General features: G+C 38.8%; 1 protein-coding gene across 2 annotated transcripts in view; it reads left to right on the top strand.

Annotated features, from left to right (window-relative positions):
• The window catches only part of LOC133645081 (paraneoplastic antigen Ma3 homolog), a 375,425-nt gene that overhangs the window by 342,097 nt on the left and 16,731 nt on the right, over positions 1-16,597 (top strand). The window lies entirely within an intron of this gene.

Below are 16,597 nucleotides of genomic sequence, written 5' to 3' on the forward strand. Positions count from 1 at the left end.
CGATGTCCTTAGAAGACATCATGGACATGACTGATGTCCCTAGAAGACAACATGGACGTGACTGATGTCCTTAGAAGACATCATGGACGTGACTGATGTCCTTAGAAGACATCATGGACGTGACTGATGTCCTTAGAAGACATCATGGACGTGACTGTTTGTCCGTAGAAGACATCATGGACGTGACCGATGTCCTTAGAAGACATCATGGACGTGACCGATGTCCTTAGAAGACATCATGGACGTGACCGATGTCCTTAGAAGGCTTCATGGACGTGACTGATGTCCTTAGAAGACATCATGGACGTGACCGATGTCCTTAGAAGACATCATGGACGTGAATGATGTCCTTAGAAGACTTCATGGATGTGACCGATGTCCTTAGAAGACATCATGGACGTGACTGATGTCCTTAGAAGACATCATGGACGTGACCGATGTCCTTAGAAGACATCATGGACGTGACTGATGTCCTTAGAAGACATCATGGACGTGACTGATGTCCTTAGAAGACATCATGGACGTGACTGATGTCCTTAGAAGACATCATGGACGTGACTGTTTGTCCTTAGAAGGCATCATGGACGTGACTGTTTGTCCTTAGAAGACATCATGGACGTGACCGATGTCCCTAGAAGACATCATGGACGTGACCGATGTCCTTAGAAGACATCATGGACGTGACCGATGTCCTTAGAAGACTTCATGGACATGACTGATGTCCTTAGAAGACATCATGGACGTGACTGATGTCCTTAGAAGACATCATGGACGTGACTGATGTCCTTAGAAGACATCATGGACGTGACTGTTTGTCCTTAGAAGACATCATGGACGTGACCGATGTCCTTAGAAGACATCATGGACGTGACCGATGTCCTTAGAAGACATCATGGACGTGACCGATGTCCTTAGAAGGCTTCATGGACGTGACTGATGTCCTTAGAAGACATCATGGACGTGACCGATGTCCTTAGAAGACATCATGGACGTGAATGATGTCCTTAGAAGACTTCATGGATGTGACCGATGTCCTTAGAAGACATCATGGACGTGACTGATGTCTTTAGAAGACATCATGGACGTGACCGATGTCCTTAGAAGACATCATGGACGTGACTGATGTCCTTAGAAGACATCATGGACGTGACTGATGTCCTTAGAAGACATCATGGACGTGACTGATGTCCTTAGAAGACATCATGGACGTGACTGTTTGTCCTTAGAAGACATCATGGACGTGACTGTTTGTCCTTAGAAGACATCATGGACGTGACCGATGTCCCTAGAAGACATCATGGACGTGACCGATGTCCTTAGAAGACATCATGGACGTGACCGATGTCCTTAGAAGACTTCATGGACATGACTGATGTCCTTAGAAGACATCATGGACGTGACTGATGTCCTTAGAAGGCTTCATGGACGTGACTGATGTCCTTAGAAGACATCATGGACGTGACTGATGTCCTTAGAAGACATCATGGACGTGACTGATGTCCTTAGAAGACATCATGGACGTGACTGATGTCCTTAGAAGACATCATGGACGTGACTGATGTCCTTAGAAGACATCATGGACGTGACTGTTTGTCCTTAGAAGACATCATGGACGTGACCGATGTCCTTAGAAGACATCATGGACGTGACCGATGTCCTTAGAAGACATCATGGACGTGACCGATGTCCTTAGAAGGCTTCATGGACGTGACTGATGTCCTTAGAAGACATCATGGACGTGACCGATGTCCTTAGAAGACATCATGGACGTGAATGATGTCCTTAGAAGACTTCATGGATGTGACCGATGTCCTTAGAAGACATCATGGACGTGACTGATGTCCTTAGAAGACATCATGGACGTGACCGATGTCCTTAGAAGACATCATGGACGTGACTGATGTCCTTAGAAGACATCATGGACGTGACTGATGTCCTTAGAAGACATCATGGACGTGACTGATGTCCTTAGAAGACATCATGGACGTGACTGTTTGTCCTTAGAAGACATCATGGACGTGACCGATGTCCCTAGAAGACATCATGGACGTGACCGATGTCCTTAGAAGACATCATGGACGTGACCGATGTCCTTAGAAGACTTCATGGACATGACTGATGTCCTTAGAAGACATCATGGACGTGACTGATGTCCTTAGAAGACATCATGGACGTGACTGATGTCCTTAGAAGACATCATGGACGTGACTGATGTCCTTAGAAGACATCATGGACGTGACTGATGTCCTTAGAAGACATCACGGACGTGACTGATGTCCTTAGAAGACATCATGGACGTGACTGATGTCCTTAGAAGACAACATGGACGTGACTGATGTCCTTAGAAGACATCATGGATGTGACTGATGTCCTTAGAAGACATCATGGACGTGACTGATGTCCTTAGAAGACATCATGGATGTGACTGATGTCCTTAGAAGACATCATGGACGTGACTGTTTGTCCTTAGAAGACATCATGGACGTGACTGATGTCCTTAGAAGACATCATGGACGTGACTGATGTCCTTAGAAGACATCATGGATGTGACTGATGTCCTTAGAAGACATCATGGACGTGACTGTTTGTCCTTAGAAGACATCATGGACGTGACTGATGTCCTTAGAAGACATCATGGACGTGACCGATGTCCCTAGAAGACATCATGGACGTGACTGTTTGTCCTTAGAAGACATCATGGACGTGACTGATGTCCTTAGAAGACATCATGGACGTGACCGATGTCCTTAGAAGACATCATGGACGTGACTGATGTCCTTAGAAGACAACATGGACGTGACTGATGTCCTAGAAGACTGCTGTCCTTTGAGGCAAGTGTACCCCTGGTGTCCCAGCTGCTGAGTTAGCATGCTAGCTGGCAGCAGGAGGTCTGCAGTGTTTGTTTAAAAGGAGCAGGGCCTGATGTCCCTCATTTAGGACTGCCAGGCACACAAAGGACAGTCCTGGGAAGTAATTATTGAGGGAGGACACAGGCCAGCTTGTTCGTGCTCAGGGACACGTCACCTCGTTGGACGTCAAACACACAAACCTCCTAATTGGTGTTGGCCAAACACTTTTGCTCACAAAGCTGCAAGGGAAGCTAAGTAGCTGAATGTCCACATTGTCCCGCCTCTCACCTCCAATACTCAACAGCGCTTTGCACACTCGGCATTCTCACACATCACATCATAATCATAAATACATATTCATCATGACTTACACTCTATTGCCAAAAGTATTTGGCCACCCATCCTAATGATGAGAATCACTAATCACTTGGCCCGGCCACAGGTGTATAAAATCAAGCACTTAGACATGGAGACTGTTTCTACAAACATTTGTGAAAGAATGGGCCGCTCTCAGTGATTTCCAGTCAACTGACGGCTTTATTATAAGAAAATGGAAGAGTTTGGGAACAACAGCAACTCAGCCACCAAGTGGTAGGCCATGTAAACTGACAGAGAGGGGTCAGCGGATGCTGAAGCGCATAGTGCAAAGACTTTCTGCACAGTCAGTTGCTACAGAGCTCCAAACTTCATGTGACCTTCCAATAAGCCCACGTACAGCACGCAGAGAGCTTCATGGAACGGGTTTCCATGGCCGAGCAGCTGCATCTAAGCCATACATCACCAAGTCCAATGCAAAGCGTGGGATGTAGTGGTGTAAAGCACGTCGCCACTGGACTCTAGAGCAGTGGAGACGCCTTCTCTGGACTTTTCCATCTGGCAATCCGATGGACCATTCTGGGTTTAGAGGTTGCCAGGAGAACGCTACATTTCGGACTGCATTGTGCCGAGTGTGAAATTTGGTGGAGGAGGAATTATGGTGTGCGGTTGTTTTTCAGGAGTTGGGCTTGGCTCCTTAGTTCCAGTGAAAGGAACTTTGAGTGCTCCAGGATACCAAAACATTTTGGGAAATTATGCTCCCAACCTGGTGGGAACATCATAACTTACATACATCATAACTTTATATACATCGTAACTTTATATACATCGTAACTTTATATACATCGTAACTTCATATATATCATAACTTTATATACATCGTAACTTTATATACATCGTAACTTCATATATATCATAACTCATATACATCATAACTTTATAAACATAACTTATACACGTCATAACTTTATATACATCGTAACTTTATATACATTGTAACTTCATATATATCATAACTTTATATACATCGTAACTTTATATATACGTCGTCACTTCATATATATCATAACTCATATACATCATAACTTTATAAACATAACTTATACACGTCATAACGTTATATGTATTATAACATTATGTACAACATAACTTCATGTACATTATAACTTCATATTCATCATAACTTTATATACATCATAACTGTATGTACATCATAACTTAAATAAATCATTACTTATATACATCATTACTTATATACATCAAACGTACACACATAACTTATATACATCATAAATTGCATACATCATAACTTATATACATCATAACTTGCATACATCATAAATTACATACATCATAACTTATGTATATCATAACTTGTATACATCATAACTTTATATACATCCGAACTTCATATACATCATAACTTTATATATATCGTAGCTTCATGTACATCATAACTTGATATGTATTATAACTATGTACGTCATAACTTCATATCATCATAAATGTATATACATCATATATTTATGTTCATCATAACTTCATGTACATCATAACTTACATACATCATAACCTATATACATTATTACTAATATACATCATATCTTACAAACATCATAACATATATACATCATAACTTTGTATACATCATAACTTTATATACATTGTAGCTGCATATACATCATAACATTATGTACATCATAACTTATATACATCATAACTTACAAACATAATAACTTCTATACATCATAACTTATATACATATGATACATACATGATATTACATATACGATACAAGCATACATACATGATATGAATATACAGTACATGATACACACATACATTATACAAACATGATCCCTGCATAATACCACTTATGATACATACATAATGCCACATTTATAGAACATACTGTAGATTATATTTTATCATATGTTATTTTATATCATAAAATATTTAAATTACATTATGTTGTATTATATTATATTGTATTGTAATATAATGTGTTGTAATATGATATTGTATTATAATAAAACGTATTGTATGGTACTGTATCACGTTGATGGAGTCGGTAGATGATATCAAGTAGTCGTTGACAGAATCTGGCTTCGGAAGCAGAAAAGGATGCTGCAGTGTGTGCTCGGTGGGAACGCGCTGCACAATTGTGTCATGGCCTGTGAGAAAGTAGCGCTACGCACTAATGATGTGTCCTGGCTGGTCCGCGTCAACAAAGGCTCATGTCATTTCTCAAGACAATGAGGAGGCCGAAGAATGGGAGAAAGAGAAAGTTAATGAGTGATGTCAGCTCACTCTCCAGCCCACGCTAAACTCTAGTCAAAATCATCCTCACAATAATAATCATTCACAATAGTACTCATAATAACAATAATAATCATTAACAATAGTAGTAACAATAATACAATACAAGTGTTTGGATCCTGGCTTGTTGTTCAACAATTTGAGTGAATCAAAAACATCTCATTGTTGATTTTTACAAAACGGAGTCCTGAAATAAACATCCACATGATTATCTTGGTCCTCATTGACCTTACACATTTCACACTATGAACGTCTTCAACAAAGAACAACCTTTCAGTTTAATGGCAGTACGTATAGATATGTATACATACACACTGTATACATATATAAATACATACAGGTATAAGGAAGGTCTCCTACACACCAGGAAGCAGGGCAGAAGGGAGGAAGGAAAGATGATGTCACACCTGGGTGAAGTCTGGTTTCACGTTGTCTTGTCACTTCCTGTTTTATTTTGAAAAGCTAACTCTCCCTCTCATTTCAGGTTAGTTTCATAGTATCACCTCCATTGGAGTGCTTTTTGTTGTATTTGGTAGTTTTATTTCTTGGAACCTTTTTCCTCCCCGTAGCTGGAGCGTTTTGAGTTAGTTAACAGTTTTGTAAATGTAGTGGTCAGGTTACATCTGTTGAATAGCCTGTTTTGTTTCTCCCCTTTTGGATCCCTTCCCTTGTCATGAATACAGAACTGCTTCTGAGAAAAAGGAAGGAAAGAAAGAGGGACTGAAAGTAGGAAGGAAGGCAAAAAGGAAAGATGGAAACGTTGGCTAATTATAAGAATTGTTGTAAATATGAACATTGTTGTTAAATATGAAAAATATTGTTAAATATTAACATTCTTGTTAAATATTAACATCCTTGTTTAATATGAAAATTGTTGTTAAATATGAAAATTGTTGTTAAATATGAAAATTGTTGTTCGATACAAACATTGTTTTTAAATATGAAAATTGTTGTTAAATATGAAAAATATTTGTTAAATATGAACATTGTTAAATATGAAATTTGTTGTTAAATATTAAATTTGTTGTTAAATATGAAAAATATTGTTAAATATTAACATTTTTGTCCAATATGAAAATTGTTGTTAACTATGAAAAATATTGTTAATTAATAACATTGTTGTTAAATATGAAAATTGTTGTTCGATATAAACATTGTTTTTAAATCTGAAAATTGTTGTTAAATCTGAAAATTGTTGTTAAATCTGAAAAATATTTGTTAAATATGAACATTGTTAAATATGAAATTTGTTGTTAAATATGAAAAATATTGTTAAATATTAACATTTTTGTCCAATATGAAAATTGTTGTTAAATATGAAAAATATTGTTAAATATTAAAATGTTTGTTCAATATTAAAATTGTTGTTAAATATTAACATTGTTGTCATATATGAAAATTGTTAACTATGAAAAATATTGTTAATTAATAACATTGTTGTTCAATATGAAAATTGACATTAAATATGAAAATTGTTAAATATGAACATTGTTGATAAATATGAAAGTTGTAGTTAAATATGAAAGTTGTTTTGATATACGAACATCATTGTTAAATATAAAAAGTGTTAAACATTAAAATTGTTAAGCATGAACATTTTTGTTCAATATAAAAATTGGTGGCTGGACAAGACAAAAAAATAAATAAAAATTGGTGTTAAAAATTAACATTGTTGTTAAATATGAAAATTATTGTTAAATATAAACATTGTTGTTAAATATAACATTGTTGTTGAATATGAAAATTATTCTTCAATATAAACTTTGTTGTTAAATGTGAAAATTGTTCTTAAATATGAACTTTGCTGATAAATATTAAAATTGTAGTTATGTATGAAAATTGTTGTTAAATATGAAATGTGTTGAATATGAACGTTGTTCAATATTAAAATTGTAGTTATATATGACATTTGTTGTTGAATATGAACATTGTTGTTAAATATGAAAGTTTTTGTTAAATATGAACATTGCTAATAAATATTAAATTGTATTTAAATATGAAAATTGTTGTTAAATATGAACTTTGCTGATAAACATTAAAATTGTAGTTATGTATGAATCATGAGTAATAGGTGTGATGCAGGTGGTGCATAAATCATGTAGTAATATGTCTGATACAGGTGGTGCTTGAATCAAATAGTAATAGGTGTTAAACAGGTGGTGCTTGAATCATGTAGTAATAGGTGTTAAACAGGTGGTGCTTGAATCATGTAGTAATAGGTGTGATACAGGTGGTGCATGAATCATGTAGTAATAGGTGTGATACAGGTGGTGCATGAATCATGTAGTAATTGGTATGATACAGGTGGTGCATGAATCATGTAGTAATTGGTATGATACAGGTGGTGCATGAATCATGTAGTACTTGGTATGATACAGGTGGTGCATGAATCATGTAGTACTTGGTATGATACAGGTGGTGCATGATCATGTGGTAATAGGTGTTAACTAAGTGGTGTGTGAATCATGTTGTAAAAGGTGTTAAACCGGTGGTGCATGAATCATGTAGTAATATGTCTGATACAAGTGGTGCTTGAATCAAATAGTAATAGGTGTTAAACAGGTGGTGCTTGAATCATGTAGTAATAGGTGTGATGCAGGCGGTGCATGAATCATGAGTAAAAGGTGTTAAACAGGTGGTGCATGACCCATGTAGTAATTGGTATGATACAGGTGGTGCATGAATCATGTGGTAATATGTGTTAACTAAGTGGTGTGGGAATCCTGTAGTAATGGTGTTAAACAGGTGGTGCATGAATCATGTAGTAATATGTCTGATACAAGTGGTGCTTGAATCAAATAGTAATAGGTGTTAAACAGGTGGTGCTTGAATCATGTAGTAATATGTCTGATACAAGTGGTGCTTGAATCAAATAGTAATAGGTCTTAAACAGGTGGTGCTTGAATCATGTAGTAATAGGTGTGATGCAGGCGGTGCATGAATCATAAGTAAAATGTGTTAAACAGGTGGTGCATGACCCATGTAGTAATTGGTATGATACATGTGGTGCATGAATCATGTAGTAATTGGTATGATACAGGTGGTGCATGAATCATGTGGTAATAGGTGTTAACTAAGTGGTGTGTGAATCATGTTGTAAAAGGTGTTAAACCGGTGGTGCATGAATCATGTAGTAATATGTCTGATACAAGTGGTGCTTGAATCAAATAGTAATAGGTGTTAAACAGGTGGTGCTTGAATCATGTAGTAATAGGTGTTAAACAGGTGGTGCATGAATCATGAGTAAAAGGTGTTAAACAGGTGGTGCATGACCCATGTAGTAATTGGTATGATACAGGTGGTGCATGAATCATGTGGTAATATGTGTTAACTAAGTGGTGTGGGAATCCTGTAGTAATGGTGTTAAACAGGTGGTGCATGAATCATGTAGTAATATGTCTGATACAAGTGGTGCTTGAATCAAATAGTAATAGGTGTTAAACAGGTGGTGCTTGAATCATGTAGTAATAGGTGTGATGCAGGCGGTGCATGAATCATAAGTAAAATATGTTAAACAGGTGGTGCATGACCCATGTAGTAATTGGTATGATACATGTGGTGCATGAATCATGTAGTAATTGGTATGATACAGGTGGTGCATGAATCATGTGGTAATAGGTGTTAACTAAGTGGTGTGTGAATCATGTTGTAAAAGGTGTTAAACAGGTGGTGCATGAATCATGTAGTAATATGTCTGATACAAGTGGTGCTTGAATCAAATAGTAATAGGTGTTAAACAGGTGGTGCTTGAATCATGTAGTAATAGGTGTTAAACAGGTGGTGCTTGAATCATGTAGTAATAGGTGTTAAACAGGTGGTGCTTGAATCAAATAGTAATAGGTGTTAAACAGGTGGTGCTTGAATCATGTAGTAATAGGTGTTAAACAGGTGGTGCTTGAATCATGTAGTAATAGGTGTGATGCAGGCGGTGCATGAATCATGAGTAAAAGGTGTTAAACAGGTGGTGCATGACCCATGTAGTAATTTGTATGATACAGGTGGTGCATGACTCATATAGTAAGAGGTGTTAAACAGGTGGTGCTTGAATCATGTAGTAATAGGTGTTAAACAGGTGGTGCTTGAATCATGTAGTAATAGGTGTGATGCAGGTGGTGCATGAATCATGTAGTAATAGGTGTTAAACAGGTGGTGCATGAATCATGAGTAAAAGGTGTTAAACAGGTGGTGCATGACCCATGTAGTAATTGGTATGATACAGGTGGTGCATGAATCATGTGGTAATATGTGTTAACTAAGTGGTGTGGGAATCCTGTAGTAATGGTGTTAAACAGGTGGTGCATGAATCATGTAGTAATATGTCTGATACAAGTGGTGCTTGAATCAAATAGTAATAGGTGTTAAACAGGTGGTGCTTGAATCATGTAGTAATAGGTGTGATGCAGGCGGTGCATGGATCATAAGTAAAATGTGTTAAACAGGTGGTGCATGACCCATGTAGTAATTGGTATGATACATGTGGTGCATGAATCATGTAGTAATTGGTATGATACAGGTGGTGCATGAATCATGTGGTAATAGGTGTTAACTAAGTGGTGTGTGAATCATGTTGTAAAAGGTGTTAAACAGGTGGTGCATGAATCATGTAGTAATATGTCTGATACAAGTGGTGCTTGAATCAAATAGTAATAGGTGTTAAACAGGTGGTGCTTGAATCATGTAGTAATAGGTGTTAAACAGGTGGTGCTTGAATCAAATAGTAATAGGTGTTAAACAGGTGGTGCTTGAATCATGTAGTAATAGGTGTTAAACAGGTGGTGCTTGAATCATGTAGTAATAGGTGTGATGCAGGCGGTGCATGAATCATGAGTAAAAGGTGTTAAACAGGTGGTGCATGACCCATGTAGTAATTTGTATGATACAGGTGGTGCATGACTCATGTAGTAATAGGTGTTAAACAGGTGGTGCTTGAATCATGTAGTAATAGGTGTTAAACAGGTGGTGCTTGAATCATGTAGTAATAGGTGTGATGCAGGTGGTGCATGAATCATGTAGTAATAGGTGTTAAACAGGTGGTGCATGAATCATGAGTAAAAGGTGTTAAACAGGTGGTGCATGACCCATGTAGTAATTTGTATGATACAGGTGGTGCATGAATCATGTAGTAATTGGTATGATGCAGGGGGTGCATGAATCATGTAGTAATTGGTACGATACAGGTGGTGCATGAATCATGTGGTAATAGGTGTTAACTAAGTGGTGTGTGAATCATGTTGTAAAAGGTGTTAAACAGGTGGTGCATGAATCGTGTAGTAATAGTTGTTAAACAGGTGGTGCATGAATCAAGTAGTAATAGGTGTTAAACAGGTGGTGCATGAATCGTGTAGTAATAGTTGTTAAACAGGTGGTGCATGAATCAAGTAGTAATAGGTGTGATACAGGTGGTGCATGAATCAAGTAGTAATAGGTGTTAATCAGGCGGTGCATGAATCGTGTAGTGATAGTTGTTAAACAGGTGGTGCATGAATCGTGTAGTAATAGTTGTTAAACAGGTGGTGCATGAATCAAATAGTAATAGGTGTTAAACAGGCGGTGCATGAATCGTGTAATAATAGGTGTTAAACAGGCGGTGCTTGAATCGTGTAATAATAGGTGTTAAACAGGTGGTGCATGAATCATGGAAGAGGTGTGATATAGGCGGTGCATGAATCATGTAGTAATAGGTGTTAAACAGGTGGTGCATGAATCATGAGTAATAGGTGTTAAACAGGTGTTGCATGAATCATGTAGTATTACTCGTGATACAGGTGGAGCATGAATCATGTTGTAATAGGTGTTATACAGGTTGTGCATGAATCATGTAGTAATAGGTGTTATACAGGTGGTGCATGAATCATGTAGTAATTGGTATGATACAGGTGGTGCATGAATCTTTTAGTCATAGGTCTTAAACAGGCGGTGCATGAATCATGTAATAATAGGTGTGATACAGGTGGTGCACACATCATGAGTAATAGGTGTTAAACAGGTGGTGCATGAATCATGTAGTAATAGGTGTTAAACAGGTGGTGCATGAATCATGAAGTAATAGGTGTTAAACAGGTGGTGCATGAACCATGTAGTACGCGGTGTTAAACAGGTGGTGCATGAATCATGTAGTAATAAGTGTTAAACAGGTGGTGCATGAACCATGTAGTAGTACTAGGTGTTAAACAGGTGGTGCATTAACCATGTAGTAATATGTCTGATACAGGTGGTGCATGAATCATGAGTAATAGGTTTGGTACAGGTGGTGCGTGAATCCTGTAGTAATGGTGTTAAACAGGTGGTGCATGAATCATGTAGTAATATGTCTGATACAGGTGGTGCATGAATCATGTAGTAATAGGTGTTAAACAGGTGGTGCATGAATCATGAGTAATAGGTGTTAAACAGGTGGTGCATGAATCATGTAGTAATAGGTGTTAAACAGGTGGTGCATGAATCATGTAGTAATAGGTGTTAAACAGGTGGTGCATGAACCATGTAGTACGAAGTGTTAAACAGGTGGTGCATGAATCATGTAGTAATAAGTGTTAAACAGGTGGTGCATGAACCATGTAGTAGTACTAGGTGTTAAACAGGTGGTGCATTAACCATGTAGTAATACGTCTGATACAGGTGGTGCATTAACCATGTAGTAATACGTCTGATACAGGTGGTGCATGAATCATGAGTAATAGGTTTGGTACAGGTGGTGCGTGAATCCTGTAGTAATGGTGTTAAACAGGTGGTGCATGAATCATGTAGTAATATGTCTGATACAGGTGGTGCATGAATCATGTAGTAATAGGTGTTAAACAGTTGGTGCATGAATCATGAGTAATAGGTGTTAAACAGGTGGTGCATGAATCATGTAGTAATATGTCTGATACAGTTGGTGCATGAATCATGAGTAATAGGTGTTAAACAGGTGGTGCATGAATCATGAGTAATAGGTGTTAAACAGGTGGTGCATGAATCATGTAGTAATAGGTGTGACGCAGGCGGTGCATGAATCATGTAGTAATAGGTGTTAAACAGGTGGTGTATGAATCATGACTAATAGGTGTTAAACAGGTGGTCTCAAATGGAGACTGAGGACAGTCAAGTGGAGACTGAGCAGACAAATGGAGACTGAAGAAAGTAAAATGGAGACTGAGGACAGTCAAATGGAGACTGGGCAGTCAAATGGAGACTGGGGGCAGTCAAGTGGAGACTGAGCAGACAAATGGAGACTAAAGGCAGTCAAATGGAGACTGAGGGCAGTCAAATGGAGACTGGGGGCAGTCAAGTGGAGACTGAGCAGACAAATGGAGACTGAGGACAGTCAAATGGAGACTGAGGGCAGTCAAATAGAGACTGAGCAGTCAAATGGAGACTGGGGGAAGTCAAATGGAGACTGAGGACAGTCAAATGGAGACTGAGGACAGTCAAATGGAGACTGAGGACAGTCAAATGGAGACTGAGGACAGTCAAATGGAGACTGAGGACAGTCAAATGGAGACTGAGGACAGTCAAATGGAGACTGAGCAGTCAAATGGAGACTGAGCAGTCAAATGGAGACTGAGGACAGTCAAATGGAGACTGAGGACAGTCAAATGGAGACTGAGCAGTCAAATGGAGACTGAGGACAGTCAAATGGAGACTGAGGACAGTCAAATGGAGACTGAGGACAGTCAAATGGAGACTGAGGACAGTCAAATGGAGACTGAGGGCAGTCAAATAGAGACTGAGCAGTCAAATGGAGACTGGGGGAAGTCAAATGGAGACTGAGGACAGTCAAATGGAGACTGAGGACAGTCAAATGGAGACTGAGGACAGTCAAATGGAGACTGAGGACAGTCAAATGGAGACTGAGCAGTCAAATGGAGACTGAGCAGTCAAATGGAGACTGAGGACAGTCAAATGGAGACTGAGGACAGTCAAATGGAGACTGAGGACAGTCAAATGGAGACTGAGGACAGTCAAATGGAGACTGAGCAGTCAAATGGAGACTGAGCAGTCAAATGGAGACTGAGGACAGTCAAATGGAGACTGAGCAGTCAAATGGAGACTGAGGACAGTCAAATGGAGACTGAGGACAGTCAAATGGAGACTGAGGACAGTCAAATGGAGACTGAGGACAGTCAAATGGAGACTGAGGACAGTCAAATGGAGACTGAGGACAGTCAAATGGAGACTGAGGACAGTCAAATGGAGACTGAGCAGTCAAATGGAGACCGAGCAGTCAAATGGAGACTGAGGACAGTCAAATGGAGACTGAGCAGTCAAATGGAGACTGAGGACAGTCAAATGGAGACTGAGCAGTCAAATGGAGACTGAGCAGTCAAATGGAGACTGAGGACAGTCAAATGGAGACTGAGGACAGTCAAATGGAGACTGAGCAGTCAAATGGAGACTGAGGACAGTCAAATGGAGACTGAGGACAGTCAAATGGAGACTGAGGACAGTCAAATGGAGACTGAGGACAGTCAAATGGAGACTGAGGACAGTCAAATGGAGACTGAGGACAGTCAAATGGAGACTGAGGACAGTCAAATGGAGACTGAGCAGTCAAATGGAGACCGAGCAGTCAAATGGAGACTGAGGACAGTCAAATGGAGACTGAGCAGTCAAATGGAGACTGAGGACAGTCAAATGGAGACTGAGCAGTCAAATGGAGACTGAGCAGTCAAATGGAGACTGAGGACAGTCAAATGGAGACTGAGGACAGTCAAATGGAGACTGAGCAGTCAAATGGAGACTGAGGACAGTCAAATGGAGACTGAGGACAGTCAAATGGAGACTGAGGACAGTCAAATGGAGACCGAGCAGTCAAATGGAGACCGAGCAGTCAAATGGAGACTGAGCAGTCAAATGGAGACTGAGGACAGTCAAATGGAGACTGAGCAGTCAAATGGAGACTGAGCAGTCAAATGGAGACTGAGGGCAGTCAAATGGAGACTGAAGAAAGTCAAATGGAGACTGAGGGCAGTCAAATGGAGACTGAGGGCAGTCAAATGGAGACTGAGGACAGTCAAATGGAGACTGAGGACAGTCAAATGGAGACTGAGCAGTCAAATGGAGACTGAGGACAGTCAAATGGAGACTGAGCAGTCAAATGGAGACTGAGCAGTCAAATGGAGACTGAGGACAGTCAAATGGAGACTGAGGACAGTCAAATGGAGACTGAGCAGTCAAATGGAGACTGAGGACAGTCAAATGGAGACCGAGCAGTCAAATGGAGACTGAGCAGTCAAATGGAGACTGAGGACAGTCAAATGGAGACTGAGCAGTCAAATTGAGACTGAGCAGTCAAATGGAGACTGAGCAGTCAAATGGAGACTGAGGGCAGTCAAATGGAGACTGAAGAAAGTAAAATGGAGACTGAGGGCAGTCAAATGGAGACTGAGGGCAGTCAAATGGAGACTGAGGACAGTCAAATGGAGACTGAGGACAGTCAAGTGGAGACTGAGCAGACAAATGGAGACTGGGGAAGTCAAATGGAGACTAAAGGCAGTCAAATGGAGACTGAGGGCAGTCAAATAGAGACTGAGCAGTCAAATGGAGACTGAGGACAGTCAAATGGAGACTGAGGACAGTCAAATGGAGACTGAGGACAGTCAAATGGAGACTGGGGGAAGTCAAATGGAGACTGAGGACAGTCAAATGGAGACTGAGGACAGTCAAATGGAGACTGAGGACAGTCAAATGGAGACTGAGCAGTCAAATGGAGACTGAGGACAGTCAAATGGAGACTGAGGACAGTCAAATGGAGACTGAGGACAGTCAAATGGAGACTGAGGACAGTCAAATGGAGACTGAGGACAGTCAAATGGAGACTGGGGGAAATCAAATGGAGACTGAGGACAGTCAAATGGAGACTGAGGACAGTCAAATGGAGACTGAGGACAGTCAAATGGAGACTGAGCAGTCAAATGGAGACTGAGGACAGTCAAATGGAGACTGAGGACAGTCAAATGGAGACTGAGGACAGTCAAATGGAGACTGAGGACAGTCAAATGGAGACTGAGGACAGTCAAATGGAGACTGAGGACAGTCAAATGGAGACTGAGGACAGTCAAATGGAGACTGAGCAGTCAAATGAAGACTGAGGACAGTCAAATGGAGACTGGGGGAAGCACTTAAATGTAGAGTATATGTAGAATATATTTATATTATTTATATTTATAATTTATTATATTATATTATTTATAATTATTATGGTCTATTGCAGGGGTCACCAACGCGGTGCCCGCGGGCACCAGGTAGCCCGTAAGGACCAGATGAGTAGCCCGCTGGCCTGATCTAAAAATAGCTCAAATAGCAGCACTTACCAGTGAGCTGCCTCTATTTTTTAAATTGTATTTATTTACTAGCAAGCTGGTCTCGCTTTGCCCGACATTTTTAATTCTAAGAGAGACAAACTCAAATAGAATTTGAAAATCCATGAAAATATTTTAAAGACTTGGTCTTCACTTGTATAAATAAATTCATTAATATTTTTACTTTGCTTCTTATAACTTCTAGAAAAACAATTTTAGAGAGAAAATACAACCTTAAATGATTTTAGGATTTTTAAACACATATACATTTTTACCTTTTAAATTCCTTCCTCTTCTTTACTGACAATTTAAATCAATGTTCAAGTAATTTATTTTTTTTTAATTGTAAAGAATAATAAATTTTAATTTAATTCTTCATTTTAGCTTCTGTTTTTTCGACGAAGAATATTTGTGCAATATTTTTTAAAATTTATTATGATTAAAATTCAAAAAAATTATTCTGGAAAATCTGTACAATCAAATTTGAATCTTATTTCAAAGTCTTTTGAATTTCTTTTAAAATTTTGTTCTGGAAAATCTAGAAGAAATAATGATTCGTCTTTGTTAGAAATATAGCTTGGTCCAATTTGTTATATATTCTAACAAAGTGCAGATTGGATTTTAACCTATTTAAAACATATCAAAATTCTAAAATTAATCTTAATCAGGAAAAATTACTAATGATGTTCCATAAATTATTTTTTAAATTTTTTCAAAGATTCGAATTTGCTAGTTTTTCTCTTCTTTTTTTTCGGTTGAATTTTGAATTTTAAAGAGTCGAAATTGAAGATAAACTATGTTTCAAAATTTAATTGTCATTTTTTTCATGTT

This window comes from Entelurus aequoreus, linkage group LG28, assembly GCF_033978785.1.
Source record: "Entelurus aequoreus isolate RoL-2023_Sb linkage group LG28, RoL_Eaeq_v1.1, whole genome shotgun sequence".
NCBI classification, from domain to species: domain Eukaryota; kingdom Metazoa; phylum Chordata; class Actinopteri; order Syngnathiformes; family Syngnathidae; genus Entelurus; species Entelurus aequoreus.